Source organism: Taudactylus pleione, unplaced genomic scaffold (assembly GCF_031769625.1).
Source record: "Taudactylus pleione unplaced genomic scaffold, aTauple2 ptg000085l, whole genome shotgun sequence".
NCBI classification, from domain to species: Eukaryota; Metazoa; Chordata; class Amphibia; order Anura; family Myobatrachidae; genus Taudactylus; species Taudactylus pleione.
In genome coordinates this window covers 13476107-13498244 of record NW_028284487.1, presented here as the reverse complement: position 1 = coordinate 13498244, position 22138 = coordinate 13476107, and the positions used below count along the sequence as shown (strand labels likewise).

Genomic DNA, 22138 nt, shown 5'->3' with positions numbered 1-22138 from the left:
TGTTTTAATGTGGAGGACTGTTGCTCCATCCACCCCATTGTTATTCTCGTCCTGTGTATTGTTTTCAACTCTATGTATAAACAACTTTTTATGGCAAACCAGAAAAACCCTCTGTTACCTTTTTGAGTGCTGTAGCAATGGATTTCACATCCCAGATTGTGATTGCCCAAAATGGTGATATGATGATTTTTTACAGAAAGCTAAAGTACATGGTGATATGGTAAATCATGAAGGAGATTGATAAATTAGATGATATTGGGGAATATTGCTGGTATCAGGTGCAAATAACATAACTATGATAATATAATAGTAGGCACACCCCCATGGCAAAGAAAGGAAGCATTTTTGGTTTATTCTACAGGTGTTTATGATCACTGAATGGTTTCTAAAAAGTTTGAGTATTGGTTTAAAATTTATTTCAATGACATTTTTCCAGCAAGCCAAAATGTAGTCGACAGTATTTGAACACGCGCTGGGAGGCCCCAATGGATTTCTAGTCCCTCGTCAAAACCAATCGGCCACGAATACATACATATTTTATAACGTGTCATATTTGTTTACTATTTTTACAATAAATATTTAAAAAAGGTCCCACCAAGATTTGAATTCGGATCATTGGATTCTAAGTCCAAAGTGCTAACCATTACACCATGGAACCTATTGACGTATTATGCCAGGCTGTAACAGTCCTCATATAATAAACTGTATACTAAACTGGAGGTGCTTAAAATCTTTGAAATGCTACCAATCTATTTACATATTGTTAAGGCCGGATTAAGGGCCACATGGGTCTGGGGCTAAAATGTTTCAGGGCCTATACTGAGAAGGGGAGGAGCTGTGACCAGTGCTATGTGGATGTAGCCAGATCCAAGTGGGTGTGTACAACGCCTACACTGTCAGCCCCAATTTCTCTCTAAATACAGAAAAGAAGAAAAATAACATAGTTTGATGAGAAAACTAAAACTACAATTTTAATACTTATGATTTATGGCCAACCGTACAGTTGATGGTGAGCCTATTTTTATGTGGAGGACTGTTGCTCCTTCCACCCCATTGTTATTCTCGCCCTGTGTATTGTTTTCAACTCTATGTATAAATAACTTTTTATGGCAAACCAGAAAAACCCTCTGTTACCTTTTTGAGTGCTGTAGCAATGGATTTCACATCCCAGATTGTGATTGCCCAAAATGGTGATATGATGATTTTTTAGAGAAAGCTAACGTACATGGTGATATGGTAAATCATGAAGGAGATTGATAAATTAGATGATATGGGGGAATATTGCTGGTATCAGGTGCAAATAACATAACTATGATAATATAATAGTAGGCACACCCCCATGGCAAAGAAAGGAAGCATTTTTGGTTTATTCTACAGGTGTTTATGATCACTGTATGGTTTCTAAAATGTTTGAGTATTGGTTTAAAATTTATTTCAATGACATTTTTCCAGCAAGCCAAAATGTATTCGGCAGTATTTGAACACGCGGTGGGAGACCCCAATGGATTTCTAGTCCATCGCCAAAACCAATCGGTCACGAATACATACATATTTTATAATGTGTCATATTTGTTTACTTTTTTTACAATAAATATTTAAAAAAGGTCCCACCAAGATTTGAATTCGAATCATTGGATTCTAAGTCCAAAGTGCTAACCTTTACACCATGGAACCTATTGACATATTAGGCCAGGCTGTAACAGTCCACATATAATAAACTGTATACTAAACTGGAGGTGCTTAAAATCTTTGAAATGCTACCAATCTATTTGCATATTGCTAATGCAGGATTAAGGACCACATGGGTCAGGGGCTAAAATGTTTCAGGGCCTAAACTGAAATGGGGAGGAGATGTGACCAGTGCTATGTGGATGTAGCCAGATCCAAGTGGGTGTGTACAACGCCTACACTGTCAGCCCCAATTTCTCTCTAAATACAGAAAAGTAGAAAAATAACATAGTTTGATGAGAAAACTAAAACTACAATTTTAATACTTATGATTTATGGCCAACCGTACAGTTGATGGTGAGCCTATTTTTATGTGGAGGACTGTTGCTCCTTCCACCCCATTGTTATTCTCGCCCTGTGTATTGTTTTCAACTCTATGTATAAATAACATTTTATGGCAAACCATTAAAACTCTCTGTTACCTTTTTGAGTGCTGTAGCAATGGATTTCACATCCCAGATTGTGATTGCCCAAAATGGTGATATGATGATTTTTTAGAGAAAGCTAAAGTACATGGTGATATGGTAAAACATGAAGGAGATTGATAAATTAGATGATATGGGGGAATATTGCTGGTATCAGGTGCAAATAACATAACTATGATAATATAATAGTAGGCCCACCCCCATGGCAAAGAAAGGAAGCATTTTTGGTTTATTCTACAGGTGTTTTTGATCACTGAATGGTTTCTAAAACGTTTGAGTATTGGTTTAAAATTTATTTCAATGACGTTTTTCCAGCAAGCCAAAATGTAGTCGGCAGTATTTGTACAGGCGCTGGGAGACCCCAATGGATTTCTAGTCCCTCGTCAAAACCAATCGGCCACGAATACATACATATTTTATAACGTGTCATATTTGTTTACTATTTTTACAATAAATATTTAAAAAAGGTCCCACCAAGATTTGAATTCGGATCATTGGATTCTAAGTCCAAAGTGCTAACCATTACACCATGGAACCTATTGACGTATTATGCCAGGCTGTAACAGTCCTCATATAATAAACTGTATACTAAACTGGAGGTGCTTAAAATCTTTGAAATGCTACCAATCTATTTACATATTGTTAAGGCCGGATTAAGGGCCACATGGGTCTGGGGCTAAAATGTTTCAGGGCCTATACTGAGAAGGGGAGGAGCTGTGACCAGTGCTATGTGGATGTAGCCAGATCCAAGTGGGTGTGTACAACGCCTACACTGTCAGCCCCAATTTCTCTCTAAATACAGAAAAGTAGAAAAATAACATAGTTTGATAAGAAAACTAAAACTACAATTTTGATATTTATGATTTATGGCCAACCGTATAGTTGATGATGGGCCTGTTTTAATGTGGAGGACTGTTGCTCCATCCACCCCATTGTTATTCTCGTCCTGTGTATTGTTTTCAACTCTATGTATAAACAACTTTTTATGGCAAACCAGAAAAACCCTCTGTTACCTTTTTGAGTGCTGTAGCAATGGATTTCACATCCCAGATTGTGATTGCCCAAAATGGTGATATGATGATTTTTTACAGAAAGCTAAAGTACATGGTGATATGGTAAATCATGAAGGAGATTGATAAATTAGATGATATTGGGGAATATTGCTGGTATCAGGTGCAAATAACATAACTATGATAATATAATAGTAGGCACACCCCCATGGCAAAGAAAGGAAGCATTTTTGGTTTATTCTACAGGTGTTTATGATCACTGAATGGTTTCTAAAAAGTTTGAGTATTGGTTTAAAATTTATTTCAATGACATTTTTCCAGCAAGCCAAAATGTAGTCGACAGTATTTGAACACGCGCTGGGAGGCCCCAATGGATTTCTAGTCCCTCGTCAAAACCAATCGGCCACGAATACATACATATTTTATAACGTGTCATATTTGTTTACTATTTTTACAATAAATATTTAAAAAAGGTCCCACCAAGATTTGAATTCGGATCATTGGATTCTAAGTCCAAAGTGCTAACCATTACACCATGGAACCTATTGACGTATTATGCCAGGCTGTAACAGTCCTCATATAATAAACTGTATACTAAACTGGAGGTGCTTAAAATCTTTGAAATGCTACCAATCTATTTACATATTGTTAAGGCCGGATTAAGGGCCACATGGGTCTGGGGCTAAAATGTTTCAGGGCCTATACTGAGAAGGGGAGGAGCTGTGACCAGTGCTATGTGGATGTAGCCAGATCCAAGTGGGTGTGTACAACGCCTACACTGTCAGCCCCAATTTCTCTCTAAATACAGAAAAGAAGAAAAATAACATAGTTTGATGAGAAAACTAAAACTACAATTTTAATACTTATGATTTATGGCCAACCGTACAGTTGATGGTGAGCCTATTTTTATGTGGAGGACTGTTGCTCCTTCCACCCCATTGTTATTCTCGCCCTGTGTATTGTTTTCAACTCTATGTATAAATAACTTTTTATGGCAAACCAGAAAAACCCTCTGTTACCTTTTTGAGTGCTGTAGCAATGGATTTCACATCCCAGATTGTGATTGCCCAAAATGGTGATATGATGATTTTTTAGAGAAAGCTAACGTACATGGTGATATGGTAAATCATGAAGGAGATTGATAAATTAGATGATATGGGGGAATATTGTTGGTATCAGGTGCAAATAACATAACTATGATAATATAATAGTAGGCACACCCCCATGGCAAAGAAAGGAAGCATTTTTGGTTTATTCTACAGGTGTTTATGATCACTGTATGGTTTCTAAAATGTTTGAGTATTGGTTTGAAATTTATTTCAATGACATTTTTCCAGCAAGCCAAAATGTAGTCGGCAGTATTTGAACACGCGGTGGGAGACCCCAATGGATTTCTAGTCCATCGCCAAAACCAATCGGTCATGAATACATACATATTTTATAATGTGTCATATTTGTTTACTTTTTTTACAATAAATATTTAAAAAAGGTCCCACCAAGATTTGAATTTGGATCATTGGATTCTAAGTCCAAAGTGCTAACCTTTACACCATGGAACCTATTGACATATTAGGCCAGGCTGTAACAGTCCACATATAATAAACTGTATACTAAACTGGAGGTGCTTAAAATCTTTGAAATGCTACCAATCTATTTGCATATTGTTAATGCCGGATTAAGGACCACATGGGTCAGGGGCTAAAATGTTTCAGGGCCTAAACTGAAATGGGGAGGAGATGTGACCAGTGCTATGTGGATGTAGCCAGATCCAAGTGGGTGTGTACAACGCCTACACTGTCAGCCCCAATTTCTCTCTAAATACAGAAAAGTAGAAAAATAACATAGTTTGATGAGAAAACTAAAACTACAATTTTAATACTTATGATTTATGGCCAACCGTACAGTTGATGGTGAGCCTATTTTTATGTGGAGGACTGTTGCTCCTTCCACCCCATTGTTATTCTCGCCCTGTGTATTGTTTTCAACTCTATGTATAAATAACTTTTTATGGCAAACCAGAAAAACTCTCTGTTACCTTTTTGAGTGCTGTAGCAATGGATTTCACATCCCAGATTGTGATTGCCCAAAATGGTGATATGATGATTTTTTAGAGAAAGCTAAAGTACATGGTGATATGGTAAAACATGAAGGAGATTGATAAATTAGATGATATGGGGGAATATTGCTGGTATCAGGTGCAAATAACATAACTATGATAATATAATAGTAGGCCCACCCCCATGGCAAAGAAAGGAAGCATTTTTGGTTTATTCTACAGGTGTTTTTGATCACTGAATGGTTTCTAAAACGTTTGAGTATTGGTTTAAAATTTATTTCAATGACGTTTTTCCAGCAAGCCAAAATGTAGTCGGCAGTATTTGTACAGGCGCTGGGAGACCCCAATGGATTTCTAGTCCATCGCCAAAACCAATCGGCCACGAATACATACATATTTTATAATGTGTCATATTTGTTTACTATTTTTACAATAAATATTTAAACAAGGTTCCACTGAGATTTGAACTCGGATCGCTAGATTCAGAGTTCAGAGTGCTAACCATTACACCATGGAACCTATTGACGTATTATGCCAGGCTGTAACAGTCCACATATAATAAACTGTATACTAAACTGGAGCTGCTTAAATTCTTTGAAATGCTACCAATCTATTTGCATATTGTAAAGGCCAGATTAAGGGCCACATGGGTCAGGGGCTAAAATGTTTCAGGGCCTATACTGAAAAGGTGAGGAGATGTGACCAGTGCTATGTGGATGCAGCCAGATCCAAATGGGTGCATACAACGCCTACACTGTCAGCCCCAATTTCTCTCTAAATACAGAAAAGTAGAAAAATAACATAGTTTGATGAGAAAACTAAAACTACAATTTTGATATTTATGATTTATGGCCAACCGTATAGTTGATGATGGGCCTGTTTTAATGTGGAGGACTGTTGCTCCATCCACCCCATTGTTATTCTCGTCCTGTGTTTTGTTTTCAACTCTATGTATAAACAACTTTTTATGGCAAACCAGAAAAACCCTCTGTTACCTTTTTGAGTGCTGTAGCAATGGATTTCACATCCCAGATTGTGATTGCCCAAAATGGTGATATGATGATTTTTTACAGAAAGCTAAAGTACATGGTGATATGGTAAATCATGAAGGAGATTGATAAATTAGATGATATTGGGGAATATTGCTGGTATCAGGTGCAAATAACATAACTATGATAATATAATAGTAGGCACACCCCCATGGCAAAGAAAGGAAGCATTTTTGGTTTATTCTACAGGTGTTTATGATCACTGAATGGTTTCTAAAAAGTTTGAGTATTGGTTTAAAATTTATTTCAATGACGTTTTTCCAGCAAGCCAAAATGTAGTCGGCAGTATTTGTACAGGCGCTGGGAGACCCCAATGGATTTCTAGTCCATCGCCAAAACCAATCGGCCACGAATACATACATATTTTATAATGTGTCATATTTGTTTACTATTTTTACAATAAATATTTAAACAAGGTTCCACTGAGATTTGAACTCGGATCGCTAGATTCAGAGTCCAGAGTGCTAACCATTACACCATGGAACCTATTGACGTATTATGCCAGGCTGTAACAGTCCACATATAATAAACTGTATACTAAACTGGAGCTGCTTAAATTCTTTGAAATGCTACCAATCTATTTGCATATTGTTAAGGCCAGATTAAGGGCCACATGGGTCAGGGGCTAAAATGTTTCAGGGCCTATACTGAAAAGGTGAGGAGATGTGACCAGTGCTATGTGGATGCAGCCAGATCCAAATGGGTGCGTACAACGCCTACACTGTCAGCCCCAATTTCTCTCTAAATACAGAAAAGTAGAAAAATAACATAGTTTGATGAGAAAACTAAAACTACAATTTTGATATTTATGATTTATGGCCAACCGTATAGTTGATGATGGGCCTGTTTTAATGTGGAGGACTGTTGCTCCATCCACCCCATTGTTATTCTCGTCCTGTGTATTGTTTTCAACTCTATGTATAAACAACTTTTTATGGCAAACCAGAAAAACCCTCTGTTACCTTTTTGAGTGCTGTAGCAATGGATTTCACATCTCAGATTGTGATTGCCCAAAATGGTGATATGATGATTTTTTACAGAAAGCTAAAGTACATGGTGATATGGTAAATCATGAAGGAGATTGATAAATTAGATGATATTGGGGAATATTGCTGGTATCAGGTGCAAATAACATAACTATGATAATATAATAGTAGGCACACCCCCATGGCAAAGAAAGGAAGCATTTTTGGTTTATTCTACAGGTGTTTATGATCACTGAATGGTTTCTAAAAAGTTTGAGTATTGGTTTAAAATTTATTTCAATGACATTTTTCCAGCAAGCCAAAATGTAGTCGGCAGTATTTGAACACGGATTTCTACTCCATCGCCACGAATATTTTATATTTTATAACGTGTCATATTTGTTTAATTTTTTTTACCATAAATATTTAAACAAGGTCCCACCGAGATTTGAACTCGGATCGCTGGATTCAGAGTCCAGAGTGCTAACCATTACACCATGGAACCTATTGATATGTTATGCCAGGCTGTAACAGTCCACATATAATAAACTGTATACTAAACTGGAGGTGCTTAAAATCTTTGAAATGCTACCAATCTATTTGCATATTGTTAAGGCCAGATTAAGGGCCACATGGGTCAGGGGCTAAAATGTTTCAGGGCCTATACTGAAAAGGTGAGGAGATGTGACCAGTGCTATGTGGATGCAGCCAGATCCAAATGGGTGCGTACAACGCCTACACTGTCAGCCCCAATTTCTCTCTAAATACAGAAAAGTAGAAAAATAACATAGTTTGATGAGAAAACTAAAACTACAATTTTGATATTTATGATTTATGGCCAACCGTATAGTTGATGATGGGCCTGTTTTAATGTGGAGGACTGTTGCTCCATCCACCCCATTGTTATTCTCGTCCTGTGTATTGTTTTCAACTCTATGTATAAACAACTTTTTATGGCAAACCAGAAAAACCCTCTGTTACCTTTTTGAGTGCTGTAGCAATGGATTTCACATCTCAGATTGTGATTGCCCAAAATGGTGATATGATGATTTTTTACAGAAAGCTAAAGTACATGGTGATATGGTAAATCATGAAGGAGATTGATAAATTAGATGATATTGGGGAATATTGCTGGTATCAGGTGCAAATAACATAACTATGATAATATAATAGTAGGCACACCCCCATGGCAAAGAAAGGAAGCATTTTTGGTTTATTCTACAGGTGTTTATGATCACTGAATGGTTTCTAAAAAGTTTGAGTATTGGTTTAAAATTTATTTCAATGACATTTTTCCAGCAAGCCAAAATGTAGTCGGCAGTATTTGAACACGGATTTCTACTCCATCGCCACGAATATTTTATATTTTATAACGTGTCATATTTGTTTAATTTTTTTTACCATAAATATTTAAACAAGGTCCCACCGAGATTTGAACTCGGATCGCTGGATTCAGAGTCCAGAGTGCTAACCATTACACCATGGAACCTATTGATATGTTATGCCAGGCTGTAACAGTCCACATATAATAAACTGTATACTAAACTGGAGGTGCTTAAAATCTTTGAAATGCTACCAAACTATTTGCATATTGTTAAGGCCGGACTAAGGGCCACATGGGTCAGGGGCTAAAATGTTTCAGGGCCTAAACTGAAATGGGGAGGAGATGTGACCAGTGCTATGTGGATGTAGCCAGATCCAAGTGGGTGTGTTCAACGCCTACACTGTCAGCCCCAATTTCTCTCTAAATACAGAAAAGAAGAAAAATAACATAGTTTGATGAGAAAACTAAAACTACAATTTTAATACTTATGATTTATGGCCAACCGTACAGTTGATGGTGAGCCTATTTTTATGTGGAGGACTGTTGCTCCTTCCACCCCATTGTTATTCTCGCCCTGTGTATTGTTTTCAACTCTATGTATAAATAACTTTTTATGGCAAACCAGAAAAACCCTCTGTTACCTTTTTGAGTGCTGTAGCAATGGATTTCACATCCCAGATTGTGATTGCCCAAAATGGTGATATGATGATTTTTTAGAGAAAGCTAACGTACATGGTGATATGGTAAATCATGAAGGAGATTGATAAATTAGATGATATGGGGGAATATTGCTGGTATCAGGTGCAAATAACATAACTATGATAATATAATAGTAGGCACACCCCCATGGCAAAGAAAGGAAGCATTTTTGGTTTATTCTACAGGTGTTTATGATCACTGTATGGTTTCTAAAATGTTTGAGTATTGGTTTAAAATTTATTTCAATGACATTTTTCCAGCAAGCCAAAATGTATTCGGCAGTATTTGAACACGCGGTGGGAGACCCCAATGGATTTCTAGTCCATCGCCAAAACCAATCGGTCACGAATACATACATATTTTATAATGTGTCATATTTGTTTACTTTTTTTACAATAAATATTTAAAAAAGGTCCCACCAAGATTTGAATTCGAATCATTGGATTCTAAGTCCAAAGTGCTAACCTTTACACCATGGAACCTATTGACATATTAGGCCAGGCTGTAACAGTCCACATATAATAAACTGTATACTAAACTGGAGGTGCTTAAAATCTTTGAAATGCTACCAATCTATTTGCATATTGCTAATGCAGGATTAAGGACCACATGGGTCAGGGGCTAAAATGTTTCAGGGCCTAAACTGAAATGGGGAGGAGATGTGACCAGTGCTATGTGGATGTAGCCAGATCCAAGTGGGTGTGTACAACGCCTACACTGTCAGCCCCAATTTCTCTCTAAATACAGAAAAGTAGAAAAATAACATAGTTTGATGAGAAAACTAAAACTACAATTTTAATACTTATGATTTATGGCCAACCGTACAGTTGATGGTGAGCCTATTTTTATGTGGAGGACTGTTGCTCCTTCCACCCCATTGTTATTCTCGCCCTGTGTATTGTTTTCAACTCTATGTATAAATAACATTTTATGGCAAACCATTAAAACTCTCTGTTACCTTTTTGAGTGCTGTAGCAATGGATTTCACATCCCAGATTGTGATTGCCCAAAATGGTGATATGATGATTTTTTAGAGAAAGCTAAAGTACATGGTGATATGGTAAAACATGAAGGAGATTGATAAATTAGATGATATGGGGGAATATTGCTGGTATCAGGTGCAAATAACATAACTATGATAATATAATAGTAGGCCCACCCCCATGGCAAAGAAAGGAAGCATTTTTGGTTTATTCTACAGGTGTTTTTGATCACTGAATGGTTTCTAAAACGTTTGAGTATTGGTTTAAAATTTATTTCAATGACGTTTTTCCAGCAAGCCAAAATGTAGTCGGCAGTATTTGTACAGGCGCTGGGAGACCCCAATGGATTTCTAGTCCCTCGTCAAAACCAATCGGCCACGAATACATACATATTTTATAACGTGTCATATTTGTTTACTATTTTTACAATAAATATTTAAAAAAGGTCCCACCAAGATTTGAATTCGGATCATTGGATTCTAAGTCCAAAGTGCTAACCATTACACCATGGAACCTATTGACGTATTATGCCAGGCTGTAACAGTCCTCATATAATAAACTGTATACTAAACTGGAGGTGCTTAAAATCTTTGAAATGCTACCAATCTATTTACATATTGTTAAGGCCGGATTAAGGGCCACATGGGTCTGGGGCTAAAATGTTTCAGGGCCTATACTGAGAAGGGGAGGAGCTGTGACCAGTGCTATGTGGATGTAGCCAGATCCAAGTGGGTGTGTACAACGCCTACACTGTCAGCCCCAATTTCTCTCTAAATACAGAAAAGTAGAAAAATAACATAGTTTGATAAGAAAACTAAAACTACAATTTTGATATTTATGATTTATGGCCAACCGTATAGTTGATGATGGGCCTGTTTTAATGTGGAGGACTGTTGCTCCATCCACCCCATTGTTATTCTCGTCCTGTGTATTGTTTTCAACTCTATGTATAAACAACTTTTTATGGCAAACCAGAAAAACCCTCTGTTACCTTTTTGAGTGCTGTAGCAATGGATTTCACATCCCAGATTGTGATTGCCCAAAATGGTGATATGATGATTTTTTACAGAAAGCTAAAGTACATGGTGATATGGTAAATCATGAAGGAGATTGATAAATTAGATGATATTGGGGAATATTGCTGGTATCAGGTGCAAATAACATAACTATGATAATATAATAGTAGGCACACCCCCATGGCAAAGAAAGGAAGCATTTTTGGTTTATTCTACAGGTGTTTATGATCACTGAATGGTTTCTAAAAAGTTTGAGTATTGGTTTAAAATTTATTTCAATGACATTTTTCCAGCAAGCCAAAATGTAGTCGACAGTATTTGAACACGCGCTGGGAGGCCCCAATGGATTTCTAGTCCCTCGTCAAAACCAATCGGCCACGAATACATACATATTTTATAACGTGTCATATTTGTTTACTATTTTTACAATAAATATTTAAAAAAGGTCCCACCAAGATTTGAATTCGGATCATTGGATTCTAAGTCCAAAGTGCTAACCATTACACCATGGAACCTATTGACGTATTATGCCAGGCTGTAACAGTCCTCATATAATAAACTGTATACTAAACTGGAGGTGCTTAAAATCTTTGAAATGCTACCAATCTATTTACATATTGTTAAGGCCGGATTAAGGGCCACATGGGTCTGGGGCTAAAATGTTTCAGGGCCTATACTGAGAAGGGGAGGAGCTGTGACCAGTGCTATGTGGATGTAGCCAGATCCAAGTGGGTGTGTACAACGCCTACACTGTCAGCCCCAATTTCTCTCTAAATACAGAAAAGTAGAAAAATAACATAGTTTGATAAGAAAACTAAAACTACAATTTTGATATTTATGATTTATGGCCAACCGTACAGTTGATGATAGGCCTATTTTAATGTGGAGGACTGTTGCTCCATCCAACCCATTGTTATTCTCGCCCTGTGTATTGTTTTCAACTCTATGTATAAATGACTTTTTATTGCAAACCAGAAAACCCCTCTGTTACCTTTTTGAGTGCTGTAGCAATGGATTTCACATCCCAGATTGTTATTGCCCAAAATGGTGATATGATGATTTTTTAGAGAAAGCTAAAGTACATGGTGATTTGGTAAATCATGAAGGAGATTGATAAATTAGATGATATTGGGGAATATTGCTGGTATCAGGTGCAAATAACATAACTATGATAATATAATAGTAGGCACACCCCCATGGCAAAGAAAGGAAGCATTTTTGGTTTATTCTACAGGTGTTTATGATCACTGTATGGTTTCTAAAATGTTTGAGTATTGGTTTAAAATTTATTTCAATGACATTTTTCCAGCAAGCCAAAATGTAGTCGGCAGTATTTGAACACGCGGTGGGAGACCCCAATGGATTTCTAGTCCATCGCCAAAACCAATCGGTCATGAATACATACATATTTTATAATGTGTCATATTTGTTTACTTTTTTTACAATAAATATTTAAAAAAGGTCCCACCAAGATTTGAATTTGGATCATTGGATTCTAAGTCCAAAGTGCTAACCTTTACACCATGGAACCTATTGACATATTAGGCCAGGCTGTAACAGTCCACATATAATAAACTGTATACTAAACTGGAGGTGCTTAAAATCTTTGAAATGCTACCAATCTATTTGCATATTGTTAATGCCGGATTAAGGACCACATGGGTCAGGGGCTAAAATGTTTCAGGGCCTAAACTGAAATGGGGAGGAGATGTGACCAGTGCTATGTGGATGTAGCCAGATCCAAGTGGGTGTGTACAACGCCTACACTGTCAGCCCCAATTTCTCTCTAAATACAGAAAAGTAGAAAAATAACATAGTTTGATGAGAAAACTAAAACTACAATTTTAATACTTATGATTTATGGCCAACCGTACAGTTGATGGTGAGCCTATTTTTATGTGGAGGACTGTTGCTCCTTCCACCCCATTGTTATTCTCGCCCTGTGTATTGTTTTCAACTCTATGTATAAATAACTTTTTATGGCAAACCAGAAAAACTCTCTGTTACCTTTTTGAGTGCTGTAGCAATGGATTTCACATCCCAGATTGTGATTGCCCAAAATGGTGATATGATGATTTTTTAGAGAAAGCTAAAGTACATGGTGATATGGTAAAACATGAAGGAGATTGATAAATTAGATGATATGGGGGAATATTGCTGGTATCAGGTGCAAATAACATAACTATGATAATATAATAGTAGGCCCACCCCCATGGCAAAGAAAGGAAGCATTTTTGGTTTATTCTACAGGTGTTTTTGATCACTGAATGGTTTCTAAAACGTTTGAGTATTGGTTTAAAATTTATTTCAATGACGTTTTTCCAGCAAGCCAAAATGTAGTCGGCAGTATTTGTACAGGCGCTGGGAGACCCCAATGGATTTCTAGTCCATCGCCAAAACCAATCGGCCACGAATACATACATATTTTATAATGTGTCATATTTGTTTACTATTTTTACAATAAATATTTAAACAAGGTTCCACTGAGATTTGAACTCGGATCGCTAGATTCAGAGTTCAGAGTGCTAACCATTACACCATGGAACCTATTGACGTATTATGCCAGGCTGTAACAGTCCACATATAATAAACTGTATACTAAACTGGAGCTGCTTAAATTCTTTGAAATGCTACCAATCTATTTGCATATTGTAAAGGCCAGATTAAGGGCCACATGGGTCAGGGGCTAAAATGTTTCAGGGCCTATACTGAAAAGGTGAGGAGATGTGACCAGTGCTATGTGGATGCAGCCAGATCCAAATGGGTGCATACAACGCCTACACTGTCAGCCCCAATTTCTCTCTAAATACAGAAAAGTAGAAAAATAACATAGTTTGATGAGAAAACTAAAACTACAATTTTGATATTTATGATTTATGGCCAACCGTATAGTTGATGATGGGCCTGTTTTAATGTGGAGGACTGTTGCTCCATCCACCCCATTGTTATTCTCGTCCTGTGTATTGTTTTCAACTCTATGTATAAACAACTTTTTATGGCAAACCAGAAAAACCCTCTGTTACCTTTTTGAGTGCTGTAGCAATGGATTTCACATCCCAGATTGTGATTGCCCAAAATGGTGATATGATGATTTTTTACAGAAAGCTAAAGTACATGGTGATATGGTAAATCATGAAGGAGATTGATAAATTAGATGATATTGGGGAATATTGCTGGTATCAGGTGCAAATAACATAACTATGATAATATAATAGTAGGCACACCCCCATGGCAAAGAAAGGAAGCATTTTTGGTTTATTCTACAGGTGTTTATGATCACTGAATGGTTTCTAAAAAGTTTGAGTATTGGTTTAAAATTTATTTCAATGACGTTTTTCCAGCAAGCCAAAATGTAGTCGGCAGTATTTGTACAGGCGCTGGGAGACCCCAATGGATTTCTAGTCCATCGCCAAAACCAATCGGCCACGAATACATACATATTTTATAATGTGTCATATTTGTTTACTATTTTTACAATAAATATTTAAACAAGGTTCCACTGAGATTTGAACTCGGATCGCTAGATTCAGAGTCCAGAGTGCTAACCATTACACCATGGAACCTATTGACGTATTATGCCAGGCTGTAACAGTCCACATATAATAAACTGTATACTAAACTGGAGCTGCTTAAATTCTTTGAAATGCTACCAATCTATTTGCATATTGTTAAGGCCAGATTAAGGGCCACATGGGTCAGGGGCTAAAATGTTTCAGGGCCTATACTGAAAAGGTGAGGAGATGTGACCAGTGCTATGTGGATGCAGCCAGATCCAAATGGGTGCGTACAACGCCTACACTGTCAGCCCCAATTTCTCTCTAAATACAGAAAAGTAGAAAAATAACATAGTTTGATGAGAAAACTAAAACTACAATTTTGATATTTATGATTTATGGCCAACCGTATAGTTGATGATGGGCCTGTTTTAATGTGGAGGACTGTTGCTCCATCCACCCCATTGTTATTCTCGTCCTGTGTATTGTTTTCAACTCTATGTATAAACAACTTTTTATGGCAAACCAGAAAAACCCTCTGTTACCTTTTTGAGTGCTGTAGCAATGGATTTCACATCTCAGATTGTGATTGCCCAAAATGGTGATATGATGATTTTTTACAGAAAGCTAAAGTACATGGTGATATGGTAAATCATGAAGGAGATTGATAAATTAGATGATATTGGGGAATATTGCTGGTATCAGGTGCAAATAACATAACTATGATAATATAATAGTAGGCACACCCCCATGGCAAAGAAAGGAAGCATTTTTGGTTTATTCTACAGGTGTTTATGATCACTGAATGGTTTCTAAAAAGTTTGAGTATTGGTTTAAAATTTATTTCAATGACATTTTTCCAGCAAGCCAAAATGTAGTCGGCAGTATTTGAACACGGATTTCTACTCCATCGCCACGAATATTTTATATTTTATAACGTGTCATATTTGTTTAATTTTTTTTACCATAAATATTTAAACAAGGTCCCACCGAGATTTGAACTCGGATCGCTGGATTCAGAGTCCAGAGTGCTAACCATTACACCATGGAACCTATTGATATGTTATGCCAGGCTGTAACAGTCCACATATAATAAACTGTATACTAAACTGGAGGTGCTTAAAATCTTTGAAATGCTACCAATCTATTTGCATATTGCTAATGCAGGATTAAGGACCACATGGGTCAGGGGCTAAAATGTTTCAGGGCCTAAACTGAAATGGGGAGGAGATGTGACCAGTGCTATGTGGATGTAGCCAGATCCAAGTGGGTGTGTACAACGCCTACACTGTCAGCCCCAATTTCTCTCTAAATACAGAAAAGTAGAAAAATAACATAGTTTGATGAGAAAACTAAAACTACAATTTTAATACTTATGATTTATGGCCAACCGTACAGTTGATGGTGAGCCTATTTTTATGTGGAGGACTGTTGCTCCTTCCACCCCATTGTTATTCTCGCCCTGTGTATTGTTTTCAACTCTATGTATAAATAACATTTTATGGCAAACCATTAAAACTCTCTGTTACCTTTTTGAGTGCTGTAGCAATGGATTTCACATCCCAGATTGTGATTGCCCAAAATGGTGATATGATGATTTTTTAGAGAAAGCTAAAGTACATGGTGATATGGTAAAACATGAAGGAGATTGATAAATTAGATGATATGGGGGAATATTGCTGGTATCAGGTGCAAATAACATAACTATGATAATATAATAGTAGGCCCACCCCCATGGCAAAGAAAGGAAGCATTTTTGGTTTATTCTACAGGTGTTTTTGATCACTGAATGGTTTCTAAAACGTTTGAGTATTGGTTTAAAATTTATTTCAATGACGTTTTTCCAGCAAGCCAAAATGTAGTCGGCAGTATTTGTACAGGCGCTGGGAGACCCCAATGGATTTCTAGTCCCTCGTCAAAACCAATCGGCCACGAATACATACATATTTTATAACGTGTCATATTTGTTTACTATTTTTACAATAAATATTTGAAAAAGGTCCCACCAAGATTTGAATTCGGATCATTGGATTCTAAGTCCAAAGTGCTAACCATTACACCATGGAACCTATTGACGTATTATGCCAGGCTGTAACAGTCCTCATATAATAAACTGTATACTAAACTGGAGGTGCTTAAAATCTTTGAAATGCTACCAATCTATTTACATATTGTTAAGGCCGGATTAAGGGCCACATGGGTCTGGGGCTAAAATGTTTCAGGGCCTATACTGAGAAGGGGAGGAGCTGTGACCAGTGCTATGTGGATGTAGCCAGATCCAAGTGGGTGTGTACAACGCCTACACTGTCAGCCCCAATTTCTCTCTAAATACAGAAAAGTAGAAAAATAACATAGTTTGATAAGAAAACTAAAACTACAATTTTGATATTTATGATTTATGGCCAACCGTATAGTTGATGATGGGCCTGTTTTAATGTGGAGGACTGTTGCTCCATCCACCCCATTGTTATTCTCATCCTGTGTATTGTTTTCAACTCTATGTATAAACAACTTTTTATGGCAAACCAGAAAAACCCTCTGTTACCTTTTTGAGTGCTGTAGCAATGGATTTCACATCCCAGATTGTGATTGCCCAAAATGGTGATATGATGATTTTTTACAGAAAGCTAAAGTACATGGTGATATGGTAAATCATGAAGGAGATTGATAAATTAGATGATATTGGGGAATATTGCTGGTATCAGGTGCAAATAACATAACTATGATAATATAATAGTAGGCACACCCCCATGGCAAAGAAAGGAAGCATTTTTGGTTTATTCTACAGGTGTTTATGATCACTGAATGGTTTCTAAAAAGTTTGAGTATTGGTTTAAAATTTATTTCAATGACATTTTTCCAGCAAGCCAAAATGTAGTCGACAGTATTTGAACACGCGCTGGGAGGCCCCAATGGATTTCTAGTCCCTCGTCAAAACCAATCGGCCACGAATACATACATATTTTATAACGTGTCATATTTGTTTACTATTTTTACAATAAATATTTAAAAAAGGTCCCACCAAGATTTGAATTCGGATCATTGGATTCTAAGTCCAAAGTGCTAACCATTACACCATGGAACCTATTGACGTATTATGCCAGGCTGTAACAGTCCTCATATAATAAACTGTATACTAAACTGGAGGTGCTTAAAATCTTTGAAATGCTACCAATCTATTTACATATTGTTAAGGCCGGATTAAGGGCCACATGGGTCTGGGGCTAAAATGTTTCAGGGCCTATACTGAGAAGGGGAGGAGCTGTGACCAGTGCTATGTGGATGTAGCCAGATCCAAGTGGGTGTGTACAACGCCTACACTGTCAGCCCCAATTTCTCTCTAAATACAGAAAAGTAGAAAAATAACATAGTTTGATAAGAAAACTAAAACTACAATTTTGATATTTATGATTTATGGCCAACCGTACAGTTGATGATGGGCCTATTTTAATGTGGAGGACTGTTGCTCCATCCAACCCATTGTTATTCTCGCCCTGTGTATTGTTTTCAACTCTATGTATAAATGACTTTTTATTGCAAACCAGAAAACCCCTCTGTTACCTTTTTGAGTGCTGTAGCAATGGATTTCACATCCCAGATTGTTATTGCCCAAAATGGTGATATGATGATTTTTTAGAGAAAGCTAAAGTACATGGTGATTTGGTAAATCATGAAGGAGATTGATAAATTAGATGATATGGGGGAATATTGCTGGTATCAGGTGCAAATAACATAACTATGATAATATAATAGTAGGCACACCCCCATTGCAAAGAAAGGAAGCATTTTTGGTTTATTCTACAGGTGTTTATGATCACTGAATGGTTTCTAAAACGTTTGAGTATTGGTTTAAAATTTATTTCAATGACATTTTTCCAGCAAGCCAAAATGTAGTCGACAGTATTTGAACACGCGCTGGGAGACCCCAATGGATTTCTAGTCCCTCGTCAAAACCAATCGGCCACGAATACATACATATTTTATAACGTGTCATATTTGTTTACTTTTTTTACAATAAATATTTAAAAAAGGTCCCACCGAGATTTGAACTCGGATCATTGGATTCTAAGTCCAAAGTGCTAACCTTTACACCATGGAACCTATTGACATATTAGACCTGCTGTAACAGTCCACATATAATAAACTGTATACTAAATGGAGATGCTTAAAATCTTTGAAATGCTACCAATCTATTTGCATATTGTTAAGGCCGGATTAAGGGCCACATGGGTCAGGGGCTAAAATGTTTCAGGGCCTATACTGAAAAGGTGAGGAGATGTGACCAGTGCTATGTGGATGTAGCCAGATCCAAGTGGGTTTGTACAACGCCTACACTATCAGCCCCAATTTCTCTCTAAATACAGAAAAGTAGAAAAATAACATAGTTTGATGAGAAAACTAAAACTACAATTTTGATACTTATGATTTATGGCCAACCGTACAGTTAATGATGGGCCTATTTTAATGTGGAGGACTGTTGCTCCATCCACCCCATTGTTATTCTCGCCCTGTGTAATGTATTCAACTCTATGTATAAATAACTTTTTATGGCAAACCAGAAAAACCCTCTGTTACCTTTTTGAGTGCTGTAGCAATGGATTTCACATCCCAGATTGTGATTGCCCAAAATGGTGATATGATGATTTTTTAGAGAAAGCAAAAGTACATGGTGATATGGTAAATCATGAAGGAGATTGATAAATTAGATGATATGGGGGAATATTGCTGGTATCAGGTGCAAATAACATAACTATGATAATATAATAGTAGGCACACCCCCATGGCAAAGAAAGGAAGCATTTTTGGTTTATTCTACAGGGGTTTATGATCACTGAATGGTTTCTAAAATGTTTGAGTAATGGTTTAAAATTTATTTCAATGACATTTTTCCAGCAAGCCAAAATGTAGTCGGCAGAATTTGAACACGGATTTCTAGTCCATCGCCAAAACCCATCGGGCACGAATATTTAATATTTTATAACGTGTCATATTTGTTTAATTTTTTTTTACCATAAATATTTAAACAAGGTCCCACTGAGATTTGAACTCGGATCGCTGGATTCAGAGTCCAGAGTGCTAACCATTACACCATGGAACCTATAGATATGTTAGGCCAGGCTATAACAGTCCACATATAATAAACTGTATACTAAACTGGAGGTGCTTAAAATCTTTGAAATGCTACCAAACTATTTGCATATTATTAAGGCCGGACTAAGGGCCACATGGGTCAGGGGCTAAAATGTTTCAGGGCCTAAACTGAAATGGGGAGGAGATGTGACCAGTGCTATGTGGATGTAGCCAGATCCAAGTTGGTGTGTTCAACGCCTACACTGTCAGCCCCAATTTCTCTCTAAATACATAAAAGAAGAAAAATAACATAGTTTGATGAGAAAACTAAAACTACAATTTTAATACTTATGATTTATGGCCAACCGTACAGTTGATGGTGAGCCTATTTTTATGTGGAGGACTGTTGCTCCTTCCACCCCATTGTTATTCTCGCCCTGTGTATTGTTTTCAACTCTATGTATAAATAACTTTTTATGGCAAACCAGAAAAACCCTCTGTTACCTTTTTGAGTGCTGTAGCAATGGATTTCACATCCCAGATTGTAATTGCCCAAAATGGTGATATGATGATTTCTTAGAGAAAGCTAAAGTACATGGTGATATGGTAAAACATGAAGGAGATTGATAAATTAGATTATATGGGGGAATATTGCTGGTATCAGGTGCAAATAACATAACTATGATAAAATAATAGTAGGCACACCCCCATGGCAAAGAAAGGAAGCATTTTTGGTTTATTCTACAGGTGTTTATGATCACTGAATGGCTTCTAAAACGTTTGAGTATTGGTTTAAAATTTATTTCAATGACATTTTTCCAGCAAGCCAAAATGTAGTCGGCAGTATTTGAACAGGCGCTGGGAGACCCCAATGGATTTCTAGTCCATCGACAAAACCTATCGGACACGAATACATACATATTTTATAACGTGTCATATTTGTTTACTATTTTTACAATATATATTTAAACAAGGTCCCACCAAGATTTGAACTCGGATCGCTGGATTCAGAGTCCAGAGTGCTAACCATTACACCATGGAACCTTTTGACGTATTATGCCAGCCTGTAACAGTCCACATATAATAAACTGTATACTAAACTGGAGATGCTTAAAATCTTTGAAATGCTACCAAACTATTTGCATATTGTTAAGGCCGGACTAAGGGCCACATGGGTCAGGGGCTAAAATGTTTCAGGGCCTAAACTGAAATGGGGAGGAGATGTGACCAGTGCTATGTGGATGTAGCCAGATCCAAGTTGGTGTGTTCAACGCCTACACTGTCAGCCCCAATTTCTCTCTAAATACATAAAAGAAGAAAAATAACATAGTTTGATGAGAAAACTAAAACTACAATTTTAATACTTATGATTTATGGCCAACCGTACAGTTGATGGTGAGCCTATTTTTATGTGGAGGACTGTTGCTCCTTCCACCCCATTGTTATTCTCGCCCTGTGTATTGTTTTCAACTCTATGTATAAATAACTTTTTATGGCAAACCAGAAAAACCCTCTGTTACCTTTTTGAGTGCTGTAGCAATGGATTTCACATCCCAGATTGTAATTGCCCAAAATGGTGATATGATGATTTTTTAGAGAAAGCTAAAGTACATGGTGATATGGTAAAACATGAAGGAGATTGATAAATTAGATTATATGGGGGAATATTGCTGGTATCAGGTGCAAATAACATAACTATGATAAAATAATAGTAGGCACACCCCCATGGCAAAGAAAGGAAGCATTTTTGGTTTATTCTACAGGTGTTTATGATCACTGAATGGCTTCTAAAACGTTTGAGTATTGGTTTAAAATTTATTTCAATGACATTTTTCCAGCAAGCCAAAATGTAGTCGGCAGTATTTGAACAGGCGCTGGGAGACCCCAATGGATTTCTAGTCCATCGACAAAACCTATCAGACACGAATACATACATATTTTATAACGTGTCATATTTGTTTACTATTTTTACAATATATATTTAAACAAGGTCCCACCGAGATTTGAACTCGGATCGCTGGATTCAGAGTCCAGAGTGCTAACCATTACACCATGGCACCTTTTGACGTATTATGCCAGCCTGTAACAGTCCACATATAATAAACTGTATACTAAATGGAGATGCTTAAAATCTTTGAAATGCTACCAATCTATTTGCATATTGTTAAGGCCGGATTAAGGGCCACATGGGTCAGGGGCTAAAATGTTTCAGGGCCTATACTGAAAAGGTGAGGAGATGTGACCAGTGCTATGTGGATGTAGCCAGATCCAAGTGGGTTTGTACAACGCCTACACTATCAGCCCCAATTTCTCTCTAAA

At 37.0% G+C, this 22138-nt stretch overlaps 18 non-coding genes across 18 annotated transcripts; all 18 read right to left on the bottom strand.

Moving 5' to 3' along the window:
* Positions 1-586: 586 nt before the first annotated feature.
* TRNAL-UAG (transfer RNA leucine (anticodon UAG)) lies at positions 587-658 on the bottom strand. The gene has a single exon. It is a non-coding gene; the product is annotated as a tRNA-Leu (tRNA).
* Positions 659-2618: 1960 nt separating this feature from the next.
* On the bottom strand, positions 2619-2690 carry TRNAL-UAG (transfer RNA leucine (anticodon UAG)). Its single transcript has one exon. It is a non-coding gene; the product is annotated as a tRNA-Leu (tRNA).
* Positions 2691-3634: 944 nt separating this feature from the next.
* Positions 3635-3706, bottom strand: TRNAL-UAG (transfer RNA leucine (anticodon UAG)). Its single transcript has one exon. It is a non-coding gene; the product is annotated as a tRNA-Leu (tRNA).
* Positions 3707-4650: 944 nt separating this feature from the next.
* Positions 4651-4722, bottom strand: TRNAL-UAG (transfer RNA leucine (anticodon UAG)). Its single transcript has one exon. It is a non-coding gene; the product is annotated as a tRNA-Leu (tRNA).
* Positions 4723-6682: 1960 nt separating this feature from the next.
* On the bottom strand, positions 6683-6754 carry TRNAQ-CUG (transfer RNA glutamine (anticodon CUG)). Its single transcript has one exon. It is a non-coding gene; the product is annotated as a tRNA-Gln (tRNA).
* Positions 6755-7666: 912 nt separating this feature from the next.
* Positions 7667-7738, bottom strand: TRNAQ-CUG (transfer RNA glutamine (anticodon CUG)). Its single transcript has one exon. It is a non-coding gene; the product is annotated as a tRNA-Gln (tRNA).
* Positions 7739-8650: 912 nt separating this feature from the next.
* TRNAQ-CUG (transfer RNA glutamine (anticodon CUG)) lies at positions 8651-8722 on the bottom strand. Its single transcript has one exon. It is a non-coding gene; the product is annotated as a tRNA-Gln (tRNA).
* A 1960-nt stretch (positions 8723-10682) lies between these two features.
* On the bottom strand, positions 10683-10754 carry TRNAL-UAG (transfer RNA leucine (anticodon UAG)). The gene has a single exon. It is a non-coding gene; the product is annotated as a tRNA-Leu (tRNA).
* Positions 10755-11698: 944 nt separating this feature from the next.
* Positions 11699-11770, bottom strand: TRNAL-UAG (transfer RNA leucine (anticodon UAG)). The gene has a single exon. It is a non-coding gene; the product is annotated as a tRNA-Leu (tRNA).
* Positions 11771-12714: 944 nt separating this feature from the next.
* Positions 12715-12786, bottom strand: TRNAL-UAG (transfer RNA leucine (anticodon UAG)). The gene has a single exon. It is a non-coding gene; the product is annotated as a tRNA-Leu (tRNA).
* Positions 12787-14746: 1960 nt separating this feature from the next.
* Positions 14747-14818, bottom strand: TRNAQ-CUG (transfer RNA glutamine (anticodon CUG)). The gene has a single exon. It is a non-coding gene; the product is annotated as a tRNA-Gln (tRNA).
* Positions 14819-15730: 912 nt separating this feature from the next.
* Positions 15731-15802, bottom strand: TRNAQ-CUG (transfer RNA glutamine (anticodon CUG)). The gene has a single exon. It is a non-coding gene; the product is annotated as a tRNA-Gln (tRNA).
* A 944-nt stretch (positions 15803-16746) lies between these two features.
* On the bottom strand, positions 16747-16818 carry TRNAL-UAG (transfer RNA leucine (anticodon UAG)). The gene has a single exon. It is a non-coding gene; the product is annotated as a tRNA-Leu (tRNA).
* Positions 16819-17762: 944 nt separating this feature from the next.
* On the bottom strand, positions 17763-17834 carry TRNAL-UAG (transfer RNA leucine (anticodon UAG)). Its single transcript has one exon. It is a non-coding gene; the product is annotated as a tRNA-Leu (tRNA).
* A 944-nt stretch (positions 17835-18778) lies between these two features.
* TRNAL-UAG (transfer RNA leucine (anticodon UAG)) lies at positions 18779-18850 on the bottom strand. The gene has a single exon. It is a non-coding gene; the product is annotated as a tRNA-Leu (tRNA).
* Positions 18851-19775: 925 nt separating this feature from the next.
* On the bottom strand, positions 19776-19847 carry TRNAQ-CUG (transfer RNA glutamine (anticodon CUG)). Its single transcript has one exon. It is a non-coding gene; the product is annotated as a tRNA-Gln (tRNA).
* Positions 19848-20791: 944 nt separating this feature from the next.
* On the bottom strand, positions 20792-20863 carry TRNAQ-CUG (transfer RNA glutamine (anticodon CUG)). Its single transcript has one exon. It is a non-coding gene; the product is annotated as a tRNA-Gln (tRNA).
* Positions 20864-21807: 944 nt separating this feature from the next.
* On the bottom strand, positions 21808-21879 carry TRNAQ-CUG (transfer RNA glutamine (anticodon CUG)). The gene has a single exon. It is a non-coding gene; the product is annotated as a tRNA-Gln (tRNA).
* Between the last annotated feature and the right edge of the window lie 259 nt (positions 21880-22138).